The sequence below is a fragment of the Leptonychotes weddellii genome, chromosome 1 (genome assembly GCF_054177405.1).
Source record: "Leptonychotes weddellii isolate Sample4059 chromosome 1, ASM5417740v2, whole genome shotgun sequence".
Classification (NCBI taxonomy): Eukaryota; Metazoa; Chordata; class Mammalia; order Carnivora; family Phocidae; genus Leptonychotes; species Leptonychotes weddellii.
The window spans coordinates 80,265,305-80,283,955 of NC_138369.1; the positions used below are offsets into that span (position 1 = coordinate 80,265,305).

Below are 18,651 nucleotides of genomic sequence, written 5' to 3' on the forward strand. Positions count from 1 at the left end.
CTGCTTGTGTTCCCTCTATTGCTGTCTCTCTCTCTGTCAAATAAATAAATAAAATCTTTAAAAAAAAAAAGAGTCTCTTATGGTTTGTCTCCCTTTCTGGTTTCGTTGTTTCATTTTTCCCTCCCTTCCCCTATGATCCTCTGCCTTCTTTCTCAAATTCCATGTATCAGTGAGATCATATGATAATTGTCTTTCTCTGATTGACTTATTTCGCTTAGGATAATACTCTCTAGTTTCATCCATGTCATTGCAAATGGCAAGATTTCATTTTTGATAGCTCTATAATATTCCATTGTATATATATACATTTATCCATTCATCTGTTGACGGACATCTAGGCTCTTTCCATAGTTACTGTGGACATTGCTGCTATAAACACTGGGGTGCACGTGCCCCTTCGGATCACTACATTTGTATCTTTGGGATAAATACCCAGTAGTGCAACTGCCGGGTCGTAGGGTAGCTCTATTTTGAACTTTTTGAAGAACCTCCATACTGTTTTCCAGAGTGGCTGTACCAGCCTGCATTCCCACCAACAGTGTAGGAGGGGGGTTCCCCTTTCTCCGCATCCTCGCCAACATCTGTCGTCAAGCATAGTCTTTGGTAGAAATCTAAATTGCTCAATTTGGATGAACCTAAGTACTATTTATTGAATGTCTATTACTTTGCCCGGCACTGTGCTCTGCTGCTATGGACCACACAAAAGCCATGTCCCTTCCCTGAAGACATGGAATAGTAAAGAAAGCCACTACTGAATTATCATAATTTATCACAGTACTAGTAGTACCTAATTAAGTGCCAAACAAGTAAAACAAAGTCATAGTAGGGTATATGCAACTTAACAAATCGATTATTTTTCTCTCAACAGATAATCTCAAAAAACAAACAAAAAAACCATGATCATTTGGGGAAATTAATTAGAAAAAAAAATTACTATCAGACATGACAGGAGTACCTCATGTTTCTGTGATGTCTGGCTATGGCTTGGACTAGAGTGCCACAGCTGTGTTCCTGCTGAAGGGTAGTAGTGGTAAAAGATTTGGGTTTTGTACATCAAAGAAATTATACTCACACATGCATGCATGCACCATTTTAGGTATAGGAACTTTGCTTTGGTTAATAAAATTTCAGTATGTTTGTTTTAGGTGATGGTTACCATCCTTTTAACATAATGCAGCAAAACTATTAGCAATTGGTTTTTCAAAGCTATGTAAATTAAACTAGAACTTACTGTGTAGTGTGAAAAAATGGAGGTTAGGTTCTCTGGCCAAAATTAAGATACATTTGCCACCTACAACTTTACTCTGTACTAATTGTTCTGCTAGTACTGGCATACCCCCTCAAAACACACATGTACACAGTTTCATTCCTTTAATTTTATCACTTAGCTTATACAATATTGCCTAAGAACTATCTACTTGTTGCCCTCTTTACCTATTCAACAAATTCTAACACTGTCTGAACAGTTCATTGCAAATGCAAATCTTCACCTCCCAGTGATTTCCTTACAAGGTAAGTTTTCCTAACACAAAAACCATTCATACTATTAACACTACTACCATCAGTGGTACTATTCATCCATTTCTACCCATATCATATGTAAAATAGAGTGGTATAGGAAGTTTCATACCATCTTGTATATTTCACCCATTCTACGTGTAAATTTTTCCCCTTATTTTAACATTTTTGAGGTAAAAATACATCTCACAATCAATGGCATTTTATAAGTGTGCTAGACAGTAATTAGAGCTGTCATTGTTCAAACATGAACTGTCATAGATGTTCACCATGTCATCATCTGAGTTATGTGCATTGTTAGTTTCATGCATGCTGACTTTAAATACCTTTAAAATGTCTTAAAATATTCTATAATTTGGCATTGAAATGAACAGTTAATATGTACAAAAGTACAAAAACAGAGATTAGCAAATCAAACATTCATTATTGCTAGCAGTAATCCCAACTCCATGTTTTCTTGTAAAGCAACAATAAAGTGAATTATGGGATATGAGAACAGCCACACGTAGATGTACCTGATTGTATTTTGTTGCAAAATACACACAAAAGGACAAGCTATCACATGCCAAGCAGTGCAAATGAAGGCAAAAGAACCTGTCAAATCTCTGAGAATAGATAAAAAATTTCAACAAATGAGTGGCTGCTGTGACCAATTACAGGCTGTACAGGCATTATGGCTTATGTTTCTTTCTCATTGTATGTAAAATAGTGTTGTGTCTTCTATTAATAGTAACTCAGATTCTGTGAAATAAGATTTTAAAAATCAGAACTCTTCATTCTTGGTCTTCCTCCAGTCTTCCGCATCTTAGGATGGCACCACCATTCACTCAATTATTGAAGTCAGAAACTTGGAAATCATTGACTCATTCCTTTCCCTCATCACCTACTCTACCTCCACAACACATATCGAATCAGAACACATCTCATTATTACCCCTATTATAACCATAGTCCAAGGTACTATCACCTGTCACCTGGACATCAATACAACCTAACATTTCCCTCCTCCATTCCACCGCCACTGCAATCTAATATTCACACAGCAGCTGGAGCATAACTTCTCAACCTTGGCACTATTAACATATTGGGGTAATAATTCCTTGTTGTAGGGGGCCATCCTGTGCACTGCAGAATGTTTAGCAGCATCCCTGGCCTCTATCCACTAAGGCCAGTAGCATATACCATCACCCCCAGTTGTGACAACCAGAACTGTCTGCAGACATTGCCAAATGTCCTCTGGGAAACAAAATACCTGTTGAGAACCACTGAACTAGAGTGGTTCTCTAGTGGTTCCTCTGCTGAAAACTTTCCAATAGTTGCTCTCCTTATTTATAATAAAATCTGCACTCATTAGAGCCCTTACTAACCCAAATACACCCTACATAATCCAGATTCTGGTCTACCTCTCTAGCCTCATGTGATGCCACTAACACCCTTCCTGCATTATGCTCCCTCTAGTCACTATGACCTTCTCTCACATCCTAAAATACCACAGCCCTTTCTGCTACAGAGACTTTGCTTCTGCTCTGCCTTGTGCCTGGACCATTCTTGAATGTCTCAGCTCAAATTTCATGTCCTGGAAAATGCCTTTCCTGACTGTATTATGTATGTATCCCATTATTACCCATGACAGTAACTAACGTATTCCCTTTATAGCATTTATTAGTATATGCATCAACATAGCATAATCAGTATATGATTATTATGTTTAATAATAATCTCACATGAGCACAAACACCTTGTCTGTCTTATTTCTAATACCTAGCCAAAATGATATGAACAAACTTATAACTGGAGAACCTTAAGTACCAGGTGAGTTGGCATCAATGATAATTTCAGCACCACCCCCAACTCATTCCCCACCTGTATTTACCATCATTTCCCCTTGAAGTGGAGGGAAGGAGAATGGAAGGGAAAGGAAGAGCCTAACAAAGCCCTCATTTGTAAAATATCTTTACCAACATTATATTCTCTGAAGGATTATGTAGAGATTAAATGTCATATGTAATAAACCTAAAGCACTAGAAAGGTGTGATAAACAGCCTGTATTCAATAAATGATGGCTATGTAGGTAGAGCACCAAGCACAATGCCTATAGCAGATAAACGAAAAATGCCGCTTCATTTTGTTGTTGTTTTAAGTAGGCTTCATGCCCAATGGAGGGGCTTGGACTCACAACCCTGAGATCAAGAGCTGCATGCTCTACTGACTGAACAGTCAGGCGCCACAAAAAAAGCCACTTCTCTTGCCCCTTTTAATCTCATTCTACCACCAGCTTGCTCTGAATATGGTTAAGAATAGAACTCTGTCCCTAAAAGATACCTTCCCCCTTCTGAACCTCCACAGACATAACATACTGGGTGTAACATAGCTTAAGTTATTCACATACATTGATTAGGGAAAGCCCAATATCCATTAAACAAAACCAATTCATCACAAAATGACCTCAGAAGTACATTGCAATTAGTGTCAGTAAACAGAATAACCATATTAACATTCATTTTTGAACCTAGCTTTAAATTAACCCAGGGGGGAGATCTAAATTGCTGTTTAAATAATATCAGTGTTGGTTACTAAAAACACCTACTACATCTAACACAAATCTACTTATAGGAAATAAAATAGTAAATTGAGTTCATGATTAGATTCAAATAACAAAGGGCAAAGTACTACAAAGTATTACACAATATTTAGTTAATAATTAGAACAAAATGATTTATCTTAAACCCTCTAAAATACTGTTTCTGACAATATTCTGTATTTGCATCTGTGGATTTGAAGAAAGTGATAAAGGAGTGTATTACAAAAGGAACATAAAGGAAGCCAAACTGCCCAGGTCTGAATCCTCTTTCTGCTAATTACTAGCTATGTGACCTTTGAAAAATCACTGAACTTCTCTGTGCTTCAGTTTCCTCATCTACAAGCTGAGACTTGTAGATGAGGGTTACTGTAAGAATTATGTAACATATTAAAATGCTTAGAACAGTGTCTGTTATATAAGAAAACCTATTAGCTATTATTTAATATTACATTGCTGTTAGCTACTGTTATACTATTTTGCTTCTTTGCATCATTTTCATTAATAACTACCATACCAGACAGCACACATACAAAACATACACACCACTGCAGAAAGTTCTACTGAACAACACTGTATCAGACCACAGCATAGTTAGAATGCCTGGTAAAGGTGCCTGGGTGGCTCAGTCAGTTAAGTGTCTGCCTTTGGCTCAGGTCATGATCCCAGGGTCCTAGGATCCCCGCAACAGGCTCCCTGCTCGGCAGGCAGTCTGCTTCTCCCTCTGCCCCTCCCCCCCCCACTCGTGCTTGTGTGCATGCCCGTGCTCTCTCCTGCAAAAATAAATAAATAAAACCTTTAAAAAGAGAAAATGCCTGGTGAGATAATGCGTATCATTTTCTTCTCTAATTTTTTAAGAAGTGTTAGAAAAAGCACTCTCTAGGCCCAAGGCATTTTTTAAATCTACTAACTCTGATGTGTAATGAAGAACTTGGGGTTCAGTCCTATTTAACAAGTCAAAGAAGAGTGGGAAAGAGGAGAGTATCTCTAAGGATCTCCTTCTGAGAGATAACCAAACAAATGGGACTTTTTCATTCCCTGTCCACCCTACACATCAAGCTATCCACTAAACTCTCTCTCAGCAAATGGTACCATGCTTAGAAAAAGAATTATTAATATTATATTATTAACAAATTAAAAAAGCAAATTTGTGGCAAACTAATATAAGCTTCTCTAACATAGTAAATAAAAGATCTAAAGTTGTATCTAACAATTAGCCTGATTTTAAAGTACAGATTATGATAAATGGTATTTTGGGACATCTGTGACATCTGTAATTTAATATGAAAATAGTTCTTATTTCTATTAGTAACAAAAGTACAGGTATTGCTAGCGCAACTGTGATGTGCTGCTCACATAGAAAAATCAAACAAAATGCCAAATCTCACTTACAGGTTAGTGAAGATAAAGATGTGATATTTTCCAATCTAAGTGCATGAAGCCTGGTTTAAAAAAAGATCTGCTTTGGGGGCACCAAGATGGCACAGTCGGTTGGGCCTCGGACTCTTGGTTTCAGCTCAAATCATGATCTCGGGGTCAGAGTCATGGGATCAAGCCCCGCAGCCAGCTCCGCACTTAGCACAGAGTCTTCTTGGGATTCTCTGCCCCTCCTGCTTATTCTCTCTCTTTCTGAAATAAATAAATCTTTAAAAAAATAAATAAAATAAAACAGAATAATAAAAAAAGATTTGTTTTAGGAGATTAGACTTTAGTCACAAAACCCTGGACTCAAACCCACCACTTCCTAGCTAAGTAATACTGGGAAAAGGTACTTAACCTCTCTACCTCATCTGTGAAATGGGAATAATACCAAAATAAGACTGCTGTGCTATTTAATTACTTTATGCTACTAAGTATTTTGACACATCCTCAATAAACATATATACTATTATAATCAGTAACCAAATCTGACAATTACATAGTTCTCAACCCTTGCTATGCATCAGAAACTCAGAGATTTGGTGTCAGTTGATCTGGGGTAGATCGGAGCCACTGCTATATTTGTAAGCTCCCAGGTGATTCTAATGTGCAGCCACTGGCCTACAGACAAACTCTTCAGTTTGGCACACTAGGAACTCTCATCACTACTTTCAGCTCTGTATTTTAATCACTCCTACGTGAACCAATGCTCTGAACACACACTGAACTAATGCTTCATCAACAAGTGGGGTATAGTAGTGCCTCTCAAACCTCAGCCTGTATCAGAGACACCAGAAAGACCTGTTAAAAATTGTTGGCTCTGCAAAATTTCTAATTCAGTTGAACTGGGGAGAGGTCCAAGAACATGCATTCTTTTTTTTTTTTTTTTTTTAAAGATTTTATTTATTCATTTGACAGACACAGAGAGAGAGGGATCACAAGCAGGGGGAGAGGGAGAGGGAGAAGCAGGCCCCCCGCCAAGCAGGGAGCCCGATGTGGGGCTCGATCCCATCATGACCTGAGCCGAAGGCAGACGCTTAACGACTGAGCCACCCAGGTGCCCCAGAACATGCTTCCTTAACAAGCTCCCAGATAATAGTGACACTGCTGGTGCATGGACCACACTTTGAGAACCCACTGGTCAACACTAGATCACAACCTGGTCCCTTTATATTCACCTAAAATGGCATTCCTATCTCCATCATACCATTCTTGACTGGCTAACTTTCACTGTTCTTTCAAAACTGATATAAGAATTCACCTTCAGGAAGTACTTGCTCACTTCAACAAATCACCTCGAGGCACTTATTACCTACTATAAAACTTGGCTAGAAAAAAAACCACTATAGAGTGTTCTTAATGGTACACTAATGCTAGCACACATAGACTCTGTAAGAATTAGGGAAAAAAGCCTCTTTTGGACAGGTGAATTTAAAAAGGTGAAAAAAGCAAATGGACAGTCTATCAAGCAGAATAAAATCTGGATCTCAGCCACCACCCACCATCTTAGCCAGGTACCTTTATGTAGAGCACCAATTCCACAGTCATGATAGCCCTGGCACAGCATTACTACTAAAACACAAATGAAGAGCACTTAGACCAACCCTGGGTATCAGGAAAGGAGGGAGAGGAAAGAAGGAGGAATCAGGTTATCAGGAAAGGACTTTTGGAGAAGGTATCACCTAAGTTCTGAATCGTACATTGCTTTCTCTGTACACAGAACAACAATGTCTTTATACATACAGTGTATGGCTCACTGTAGATTTCAATAAATGTATGAATGACTTACAATGGATAAAATATGAAAACACTTGCTAATCTATCTCTTTCTAAACAAAGAAGTAAACACACACCCATAGCTGGCACCAAAAGCTATAAATACTATCTAAATATTAACGTTTTGGTCTATATACTTATCAGCTAGGAGAAAGCACAAATTTTTTTAATAACCAATGGGAGATCAAAGGCAAAAAGACCCTGCTGAAGGCAAAAGGAGCCTGCTGAAAATGCACTTGAGTTTTCCAAAATTAAAGACTTTCAAAAAAACCTCTGCATTATCTGATTCAGAGCTGATTTCCTGATTATTTCCGTAGGCACTAAAAAATTTACAGGAATTTTGGAAACTAGGTCCAAAACACTAAGCTTACAATGAAGAAACTGAGGTCCAGAGAAGTAATGATTCAAAGACACATGGCAATAAGTGGTAGAGCTGTAATTAAAATTCAGGTCTCTAGCCCTTCACTAGCTTTCTCTCCCCTACACCATGCTTCCTTTACATTTATAAAATAAAATACCTAACAGGGCACCTGGGTAGCTCAGTCAGTTAAGTGTCTGACTCTTGATCTCAGCTCAGGTCTTGATCTCAGGGTCATAAGTTCAAGCCCCCAAAAAAAAACCTAAATAAAATACTAAATATCCATAACTTAAAAACATAGATTAACCAGGGTTTTGTACCTACACCTCACTTTTATGAGAGGAAAAAGCAGTCATCTATCATTTTATCTAGCACCTTACTCAAAGCAGTAACTTTAAACATAATCTGCTCGATAAAATTCATTCCTAGTCTGTTTGCAAAATTGTACATGCAAAACTAATATTTATAAATAATAATACTGATACAGCCATCAAAATTTCTCAATTACCAAGAAGGCATTATAATACCTTTCCAAGATGTAGTACTTTCTTAAGAAAGAAAAAAAGAGCTCAACTTTTGAAATATGTTTAACAATAAGCAGAAAACTCTGGCTATAACCCTCATCTCAATTAACCAGAATATCTCATCCTCTGACCATTCTCATTAATAAAGTTTTAATCTACTGCTAGTTCTATGTGCTGATAAGAACCAATTAATTAAAATGCTTTGCTTCTGGAAAGTAACCTCATTATTTATCTATAATTTTATTCACCTTTTAAATTTAAGATTAATGTCCTTAGAATTTATGTGCAATGCAATACAGTCTAATAGTTAAAAACTAACTCTTTAACTTCTACAACAACCCATGACAGAAGTATGCTTTTATTCCCACTTCAGAGATGAGAGGCTCTGTAGTACCTCTCTGTACCCTCTGTAAATGAGGATAAGAGAAGTTATTAAAGAACTCACCCACGTTTACATACCTAGGAAGGGGCTGCATCAGAATTGAACACAAGCAGTGTGACTCAGGTGCCAGGAACTCTCTTGGACAATGGCTTTCTGAGCCATTTATCATGTGACAGTGCTTCCTTCATGTGTAAACATATGAATTTTTTCACTATCCCTTGCAACACAAGATACACGCTAAGGCATTTTCATCCCAAAATGTAATTTAAGCTTGAACAATAAAGTACAACACAACTTACGACAACTTTAGCTTTTATATCCTGTGTTATGTCATAAAAATTTCTGCACATTTGCTACTTTATACTATCACTACTAGAGAACAGAAGAAACCTACCTCTCAGTGCTGTAACTGAGACAGGAAAAATAATAACCTCATACAATCAGGGTCAACAAAGCTTTAGAATAAAAGAGGGAATGAAGTACCTCAAGAGAGACAACCAGGTCATGTTTATGCTTGACTATGTATAAAGCATATTTTGTCTGCCTAAGATTGAGAAGATAGGCAATGGTGTTTCAAACATCTACCTGGACTTTGAAACAATTCAACAACTATGAAGAGAAATTTTCCCAAAAAGCCTAAAAACAGTACAGGGAATATTTAATTATTAATGTTATTCTAATCAGAAAATAAAGGGACTCTGCTGAAAAACTCTTCTGACGCTTATCACTTCCAAAACAATGTATTTATTATTTGGGGGGGGAACTGACAGGGAGAAGGCCATCTCCCCTTAATTTTGCAAGTTCTGCTTCCAAAGTATCTTGAATCTAACCCCCTCCGCAGCATTTCATGTGTTATTCCTATTAGTTTGTTTTGTTGCTTTGTTATTGTAAAATGTTTATTGGTACATAGTAAATACTCAATGAATATTTTCTTATACACATATAACACCAGAACAAAGACATGGGGAGATGGGCTAGGATACAAGAATGTAATCCAATTTGCTGAAAGCATAAAACTCAAAGAGAAGCACACTACAGATATAGAGCTGAAAAGCTGCATTGCAGCCATGTGAGAAATATAAGGAAAACTTAATCACAAACAACATAGGAAAAACTAAGAAAATTCATTGGGCAGTTCTGGGAGGCAATTCTCCATGGGTCTTTTACTTTTCTACATGTCTTGAAAACAGAGGCACTGAATGCGTGTGTCCCAAACCTTTCAAGATTATCTACATAATGAACAGTGTTGGAAAGAGACATAGCATCTCCTCCAGAGAAAAGGGGAAGCATGCTTACTATCCATTATAAGGATTCAAGTTTCCCTAAGCCTCAGATTCCTCTCCTGTAACCAACCTACTGCATGTGCAGATGTCATATCTTCACACTAGTGTGTGCAAACTGGGGCTCAGAGATCTGATGCCAATGCTGATTCTGTCATCTGTTAGCTGTATGGTCTTGGGACAATTAGTCTACAACACTACAGGATACTATACAGTATGAACACCACCACTTACCACTACCGCTATTGCTGTAGTGCGCTGTTCTCTTCTCTGATCAGGGAGCCTCATGGCTCCCACCAGCATCCATTAAACTGTGGCAGGTTAACTTGTTAGCCTTCAAGTACAATAAAATCGCAGGCCTTTAACCATTCATGACAGGCATTAGCACATAATCAATGCTTACTATAAATGAAAGAGAGATTCTTCCATATTATCAGAAAAAAGCAAAACACGAGATGCTTGGGTGGCTCACTTGGTTAAGCGTCTGCCTTCAGCTCAGGTCACGATCCAGGGTCCTGGGATCAAGTCCTGCATCTGCATCAGGGTCCTTGCTCAGCGGGGATCCTGCTTCTCCCTCTGCCTACCGTTCCCCCTGCCTGTGCTTTCTCTCTCTTTAATAAATAAATGAAATCTTTTTAAAAAAAAGAAAAAACCACCATATGCTGCCTTTAAGAGGTACAAGTGAAACACGAAGAAAATGAGTTAAGTAAATCAGTGAAAAAAGATACATAATGGGAATAGTAAGTTCAAGAAAGTTGAAGTGGTTATATTAACATCACATAAAACAGACCTAAAAAAAAAGAGTATTACCAGAGAGAAAAAGAAATATTTCAAATGATAAAAAGATCAATTCATCAAGAAGACATATTATATATTGTATGTGCTTAATAACACATCTTCAAAACACATGAGACAAAAATTGACAGAATTAAAGGAGAAAAAGACAATTGCAAGAAATAGGCAACTATGACTGAGGTCACAGTTGGATATTCTAACCTCTCAGCAACTGATAAAACTACATCCCCCTCCAAACAAAACAAAACAGAACAAACAAAAAACACCAGCAAATACACAAATGATTTGAAAATGCTACCAAAACACCTTAATCTAACTGATATTTACAGAATACTATACCCAACAACTGCACGATACATTATTTTCAACTGTGAAAGGCACATTTACCAAGACAGACCATGAAACAAGGTTCAGTAAATTTAAACGAATTAAAATCACACAGAATATATTCTGACCTCAAAAAGAAATTAAGTTAAAATCAATAATAAGATATCTAAAATCATCCCAAGTACTTGAAAATTAAACACACTTTTTTTTTTAAGATTTTATTTGACAGAGAGACAGCGAGAGAGGGAACACAAGCAGGGGGAGTGGGAGAGGGAGAAGCTGGCTCTCCGCCAAGAAGGGAGCCCGATGTGGGGCTTGATCCCAGAACCCTGGGATCATGACCTGAGCTGAAGGCAGATGCTTAACAACTGAGCCACCCAGGCGCCCCATAAACACTTTTTTTATAAAGATTTTATTTATTTGATAGAGAATGAGAGATAAACAGCATGAGAGGGAGGAGGGTCAGAGGGAGAAGCAGACTCCCTGCTGAGCAAGGAGCCTGACGCGTGACCCAATGCCGGGACTCCAGGATCATGACCTGAGCCGAAAAGGCAGTTGCTCAACGAATTGAGCCACCCAGGCACCCTGAAAATTAAACACACTTTTAAGTAATCCACATGTCAAAGAAGAAATTACAAAGCAGACTAGAAATTATTTCAAACTGAATAACAAAAATACAACATATCAAAATTTGTAGAATACAGCAGTGCTTACAGGAAAAGTGACAGTTCTGAATGCTTAAATTAAAAAACAAGAAATGTCTAAAATATATGACTTAAGATTCCACTTTAAGCTAGAAAAAAAGAGCAAACATGTGGAAGACAGAAAATTACAAGGAAAAGAACAAATGAGATAGAGAAAATAAATGGAGAAAACTAGGAGTGTTATTACTTGAAAAGATAATAATATTGGTAAACCAAGAATGATACCAGTCAAGAAAAAAAGAAAGAACATACTAACAACACAAGAAATTAAAGAGGAGATATCACTACAGATCCTACAGACATTAGAAGGATAACAATGGAACCATGTTAATAATTATATCAATAAATGAAATGAGATGAACAAATGTCTTTAAAAATACAACTTACCAAAACTGACAAGATAAAACAAAATCTGAATAGCCATAGGTCTACTAACAAAATTGAATTTGACTATTACCAAAAACCTTCCCACAAAGAAAATTCCAAGTCTAGATGGTATCACTGGTGAATTCTAGTAAACATTCCATTAAGAATTAATATCAATGTTAAACAAATTCTTTCAGTAAATAAAGGAACACCTCCCAATCTATTTTCTGACACCCTCATAATTGTTACACTGAAACCTGACAAAGACATTACAACCAAAGAAAACTACAAAGCAATATCCTTCATGAATATCCCCAAATCCCTAACATTAAATATAAAAAGTATAATACTCTGTGACCACGTGAAATTAACCTACGAATCAAGGTTATTTTAACTTTTGAAAACCACCATTTATACATTCTACCACTGATGGACACTTTGTTTCTAAATTTTGGCTACTGGGATGTCTGGGTGGCTCAGTCAGTTAAGCGTCTGCCTTCCGCTCAGGTCATGATCCCAGGGTCCTGGGATGGAGTCCCACAACGGGCTCCTTGCTCAGCGGGGAGCCTGCTTCTCCCTCTGCCTGCCACTACCCCTGCTTGTGTGTATGCGCACTCTCTCTGACAAATAAAATGTTTAAAAATAAATAAATAAGGGCGCCTGGGTGACTCAGTCATTAAGCGTCTGCCTTCGGCTCAGGTCATGATCCCAGGGTCCTGGGATCGAGTCCCACATCGGGCTCCCTGCTCGGCAGGAAGCCTGCTTCTCGCTCTCCCACTCCCCCTGCTTGTGTTCCTGCTCTCGCTATCTCTCTGTCAAATAAATAAATAAAATCTTTTAAAAGATAAATAAAAATAAAATAAATAAATAAATAAAAAGTAAATTTTGGCTACTGGAAGCAAGGTTATTGTGAACATTTTTATTCACGTTATCTTCAACTTACTAGATAAAACAAATTTTTGTGCAAAATGATTGTGTCAGTCTAGACTCCTGCCAAAAATGGGAGTATAATTTCTCCACATCTCACCAACACTTGATATTATCAGAATGCTTAATGTTTGCCAATTTGATAGAAATGAAATGGTTTCTTCTTATGGTTTTACTTTGTACTACTCCGATTACCAAGATTCACTGCTTTTCCAACTTTGAGTCATGGTATCACTTAGGTGAGTTGCAACCAACATTCTTAATTTAAAAAACAAAATCAGAAAATATCAGAGGGCACTACATAAAGGTTAAATGTTATTTCTTGAAATTTTTATTTCCACTGTGTATGTGTTTGTACTGGGTCACGATATAAAATGTTTTTGTTAACTGTGAGCTTCTAGCAAGTTAAAAGCCATTTTTATAGCTGTTTCATTACAGCAAAACTCTATAGAGACATTTGGGCAACTTATTTGGGCACCATTTAGGCCCATAGCACAAAGGAATGTATTTTATGAAAGTAGGACCTGAGATGTCCTTCAAGCACAAACTGGCAAAAACAGAATTAGAAGAGGGGAAGGAAAAAAACCTGAAGGAAACAATAAGGGGTGAATTATATGAAGAAAAGATTCTATAAAACCAACTGATTTATGACCTACTTAAAGCTCACTTTAAAAGAATCACATTTCTCAATAAAACAAGTTTCTCTCAGCACTAAGACAGGAAGCTGGGATCCTATACTCTTAACTATTGAAATGACAGAAAACCGACCCCTCCTTCTCTAGACACATTACCCTAATTCCCATCTCAAGATTCATCTCATTCTAGAGTTTATGCAAGAGCATTCTTTTAGGTCTCTGCTTTCTACCTTTCCCTAAGGAGTGTCACAGTAGCTAGAGACATCTTAATTCTAAAGATTTATATGTTTATTCAGCTAACAAAGATTTACCAAGCCCCTACTATATCCCCTCTCTATAAAGAAATTAAGTTGTATATCCCTCACAATTTTAACTCCTTGGTTATATTCTTTAAAGCTTGATATCCTTAACTAAAACTAATTGCCTCCTCTTGAATATATTTTTCTTCTTAGACTCAAAACATCCCACATACCATGACCCAACTCCTGCTACATTCTTTGTTCACCAATAATATCCCTACTCTAATCCTTTCAAATAATTTTTTCATAAAAATTTCTTCCTCACAAACTGTGAACTAGGGTGCAATGAGTGTGCATCTACCTGTCACTTAATAGGAGGTGTGATTTTAAGCATTAAAATCTCTTACAAGACTCAATCTCATCTCTAAAATGGGTAAAACAATACAAGGAATAATGATAATTACATAATCTATTGCCTTTTTTATTACCTAAAGTTTATTTTAATTTTAGTTTTTAATTTCCTCTAAATACAATAAAATGTTTTCATAGAGGCACTTAAAGTGAGATACCAGGAAATATGGGAAAGAAAAGGTTTAAAGACATATGAGTAAACTTGTCAAGTGGGTTATTGCTCTCCCTCTGTTCTCTCCTATGTATTTCCAGATTCTAAGAAGGCAAAAGTATAAATACTTCTTTCCCAATGGCAGACAAAATTCTAAGAACCCTCAATGAGCCACACCCTATAAATTCCCCTCCCTTTGACTGTGGGGAGGCCTGTAAATATAATGGGATAGCATCACTCCAGTGGTTGTTATATGGCAAATAGATTCTGCATATGTATTTAAGGTCCCTAATCAGTCGAGTGGCCCAAAAGGAAATTATCCTGGGTGGGTCTGACCGAACCAGATGAGCTTTAAAAAGGGGGTCTTAAAGGAGAGTCTAGAGGTCACAGACAGAGGAAGTCAAGGAGACTGGCTCCTGCTTGTCTGAATAAAAGCAACAGTAGTCACACGTGAACTGCTATGTGCACTAGTGGTAACCTAACCAAAAGCTATTAAGAAGAGGGACTTACAGCCTCAGGAAATTAACTGTGCCAACCAGTACTGAGCTTGGAAGAACACCCTGAACCTCAAATAAAAACTGTCCGCCACAGCTGACATCTTGATGAGATGATCTGGTGAGATGCTGTACAAAGTCCTGCTACAAAGTACCCAGATTTCTCACCTCCAGAAACTGTGAGACAATAACTGGGTGTTACTTAAGCTGCTAAATTTGTTGTACTTTGCTATTCATCAAAAGAAAAGGAATACACTCCCTCACTACAGGACTAAACAGCAAAGAAAAAAAGGGGAAGATGAAACAGGGCTTTAGCTACCTCCATTTTAACCTCAGTCTGTACTTTATTAATTAAGCTCCTCTTTCTGGCTATCTCTTAACTCAGGCAAAACACCCTACTGGCAAAGCATTCCCTGATAAGAACCAAAACTACACCCACAAGCAATAAGGACTGCCTGGAGCCACCAAGACCGCACACGACGGACCCTAAGACAATGATTGACCTGACCTTCACTGCCCACCTGCATGTACCCAACCATCTTTCATCCACATTTGCCTTATATAAACTTAGATGTTTGAACATTTGGGAGAGACAGTTCTTCCAGTGTTGGCCTCACTGAAATAAACTTTGTTTCACCACCTTTCGTCTCTCTGCCTTTGGATTCTGTCAGCAGCAAGTGGCTGGACCTAGTCTGTTTGGGACCCCTAGAGCCAGGTGCTCTTATACCCCTGCACCCAGGCTACAAAGAAATGTACCTTTTTCCTCAGGGTGCCTTAGATCGCCTCACAGCATTGATTATGAAGCTACACTGATCCAGAATCAAGGTTTGGAAAAGGCTAAAACTGCATAAAATGTTTCAAGCTTTAACTATTAAGAAGGGCGCTTTCCATACACATCTTGTTAAACAACTACAATTTAGTACCCTCATTTTAGTGATAAGTAAACCTCAAAGAGTGACACCCCAAAGATGACAAACCTAGGGAATGTTTAAAGTAACTTCAGTCCAGGGCTCTTTCCCCTACACCACAGCCTCCCTTAAGGCTTTAAAAGAGCCATTCAAATCAACAGTAATTATATTACGGTCTTCAACGGAATGAATCCAAGTAACATAATTTCCCACATTTCACATCCATTTCAGTATCTCCTAGCTCTGTCAGAACACCAAAACTAAAGTGGATACTGAGAAATTTCCACTCAAAAGTAGTTTGGTTGTTAAAATGACCATTGGTAAACCACTTGATTAAATTTAAAATAATTTTGAAAAATATAAAGAAAAAAATTTAGAACACCTGTAGGTTTTCCAGAACTTTATTTAGAAAGCAAGCAATTTGTGTTACAAGTGTTCACAAAAATCAAAAGCAAGTAGACAACCTTTCCGGATCTTTCAGTATTTCCCCCCTTCTGCAATTTTTTAAAATCTGAATCACTATAAATGTGAAAATACAGTACAATATATCACACAATAAACGTTTTTAATTTCACTGTTGTGTATGCTTCCCTAGGTATAGTTCACCATCAAAATTTGCAATTTTCTTAAAAACACACACGGAAAACTAAAAGGTAGAGTCATATTCAAATTCCACATAAATCACAAATCAGAGAACTTTCTCTACACCAATTCAAATACTTTCACAAACACTATATTTCCCTAAGAAGATGGGAAATATAGTCCTTTCTAGTCACGACCACGATTAGGAATAAACTATATTCATCACCTTAACAAGAACTTTAACAGCAAATAATTCGCTATCGTCACAAACAACATTGTTTTGGGTCTGTAAGCTTCCAAACCATCCCATGATTTATACGTCCCGGGCACGATTCTCTACAATGTGAAGAGAATCGATAACATTTCAAATGTGGGTAGAAAGGGTGACGTGACAATCCTAAGACCTGAAAATTTTTTTAAGTCCCTAAAGCACACAAGAAGCACCCAGTTCAGACCCTCCAATCGAGGCCCAGGTCCAACTCCAGGCACTCCAGTTTCCCAGCTCTTCACCCCGCCCCCACCCCGAGAAAGGAGGGAAAACAACTTTTATTGGCCTCTTCTCCCGGGGAATTGGCAAACTAGCGGGGCAGTGCTCTGGCCTGAACACGTTTCACAGGGAGGCCTCCGTCGGGGGCGGGGAGGGCAGATAGCGGGAAAGCCCGGCTTCGACGCCCCTTCTCCCCCAGTCGCCAGCCCCCTGCCCCACCCCACCAAGAAGATGTCTCGGCCGGCCGCCACGCCGAGCGACCCCCAGGCCCCTCCGCTGAGGCGAGCTCGTTGTCATGTGACGACGCCGCCGCTAAAACACCGCAGAAACGCAGGGCGGCGGACGGCATTCGCACCAGCCCGCCTCGGCCCGGCCCCGCCGGGTGCGGACGAGTCCCGAGAGTCCGGGCGGGGGGGGCGGAGGGCGGGCTTGGCGGCGGGCCCGAGCGCGCCACAAAGGCTTCCGCGCCCGTCGCTGTAGTGCCCGAGCGGGCGGGGGCAGAATCTTCGGGCCCGCGGGAGGGGTGGGGAGGAACTAGGGCTCCGGGGTGCCCGCCGCGCCCACAGGCGCCCCCCCCGGGCGCCCGGACAGCCAGCGACTGCCGCGCCCCGCACAGGCCCGCACGGCCTCCCTCCCCCGCGCCCGGCCCGCCCGCCCGCTCCTCGCTCGCGCTCCCTCGCTCCCTCGCTCCCTCGCTCTCGCCCGGCCTCCATCTTGGATCCGCGCTTCCAGCCCCCGCGCCGCTGCCGCCGCATTCCCCCTTTCCCGCCCCCCGCCGCCGTCGCCGCCGCCCGCACTCACCTCAGCTGCCCAGCCGGGCGCCGCCGGCCGTCGACCTAGTTTCCCCCCAAAAGTCTCCGGTGTGTTATTCCCGATGTGGGGGGGTTGTTACGGGGTGGTCGCCGGGGGTTCGGGAGCGGGGGCCGCGCCTTCAACGGAGCTGCAATCCTAACCCGCCATCTGGTGGCATTTTCCACACGCCAATGGCGCCGCTGCAGACTTGGGTCCGGACCGCCCTCTGCTGGCCGCGACGCTTACTGCCTAGCTGACGGGACGGGCCTGCCCGGAAAAGGGAGGGAGCTGAGGCGCGAGCTGGGGGCCGCGGCGGGGACGCGCGCAAACGCTTTCCTGTGGGGATTGCACGCACGCGCACCAGCGGGGCGGGAAACGTGGCCGCTGCGTGGAGACCCCGCCCCCGCACGGAGCGGTAGCCTAGCTCAGCCAATCGCAATCGGTGGATACCTCTCGGTGAGGACATTGTGGACGGTTCTTGAGTCGCCCGAGGCTGGCGGAAGGACGGCCACGGTGGCGCCTGCGCGCCCGGCTAGCCGAGTTGCCGCCCGCCATTTTCGGAGCTTCTCCGAGACCTGGGAGGGAGACCCGCCCCCGGCCCCTTCAGTGAGGCCCCTCCTCAGGTCTGGAGACTGGTGTTTCCCTGCAGCTCCGCCTGGCTCGTGCTGTCCCCACCCCACGTCCGGGACGCGCTTTGCGGAAACGGGAAGGCAGTAAAGGAGCCAAACCCTTCTCCCGCCTCTCCTGGGTTTAAAGAGGGTCTCTGAGCTTAGCATTGTGTTAGCTACTTATTGTTGACTGTTGGCAAGGCGTTTTCGCGAGTGAGAGTGAAAAGGTTTCGAGAACTGTTTAGGCCATCCCATGTCGATTTAGGCGCTACAGTGCCTGCCCCAGGCCGATTGGCGTCGTCCCTGCCTCTGTAAAGCAGATTCACTCCTTAGTGCCGGCTTTGCATAAGGCGGCAGCATTGGCTAGTTAGTGAAAAAGGAATGTAGCTAG

The 18,651-nt window shown here is 40.4% G+C and overlaps 1 protein-coding gene across 1 annotated transcript in view; it reads right to left on the reverse strand.

The window, feature by feature from the left end:
• LOC145722709 (cohesin subunit SA-1-like) overlaps positions 1-17,951 on the reverse strand; it is a 181,055-nt gene extending 163,104 nt beyond the window's left edge. The window contains exon 1 of the mRNA XM_081826828.1: positions 17,662-17,951. The gene's annotated coding sequence lies outside the window, so the exon portion shown is untranslated. The remainder of the gene's footprint in view (positions 1-17,661) is intronic.
• Positions 17,952-18,651: the final 700 nt, after the last annotated feature.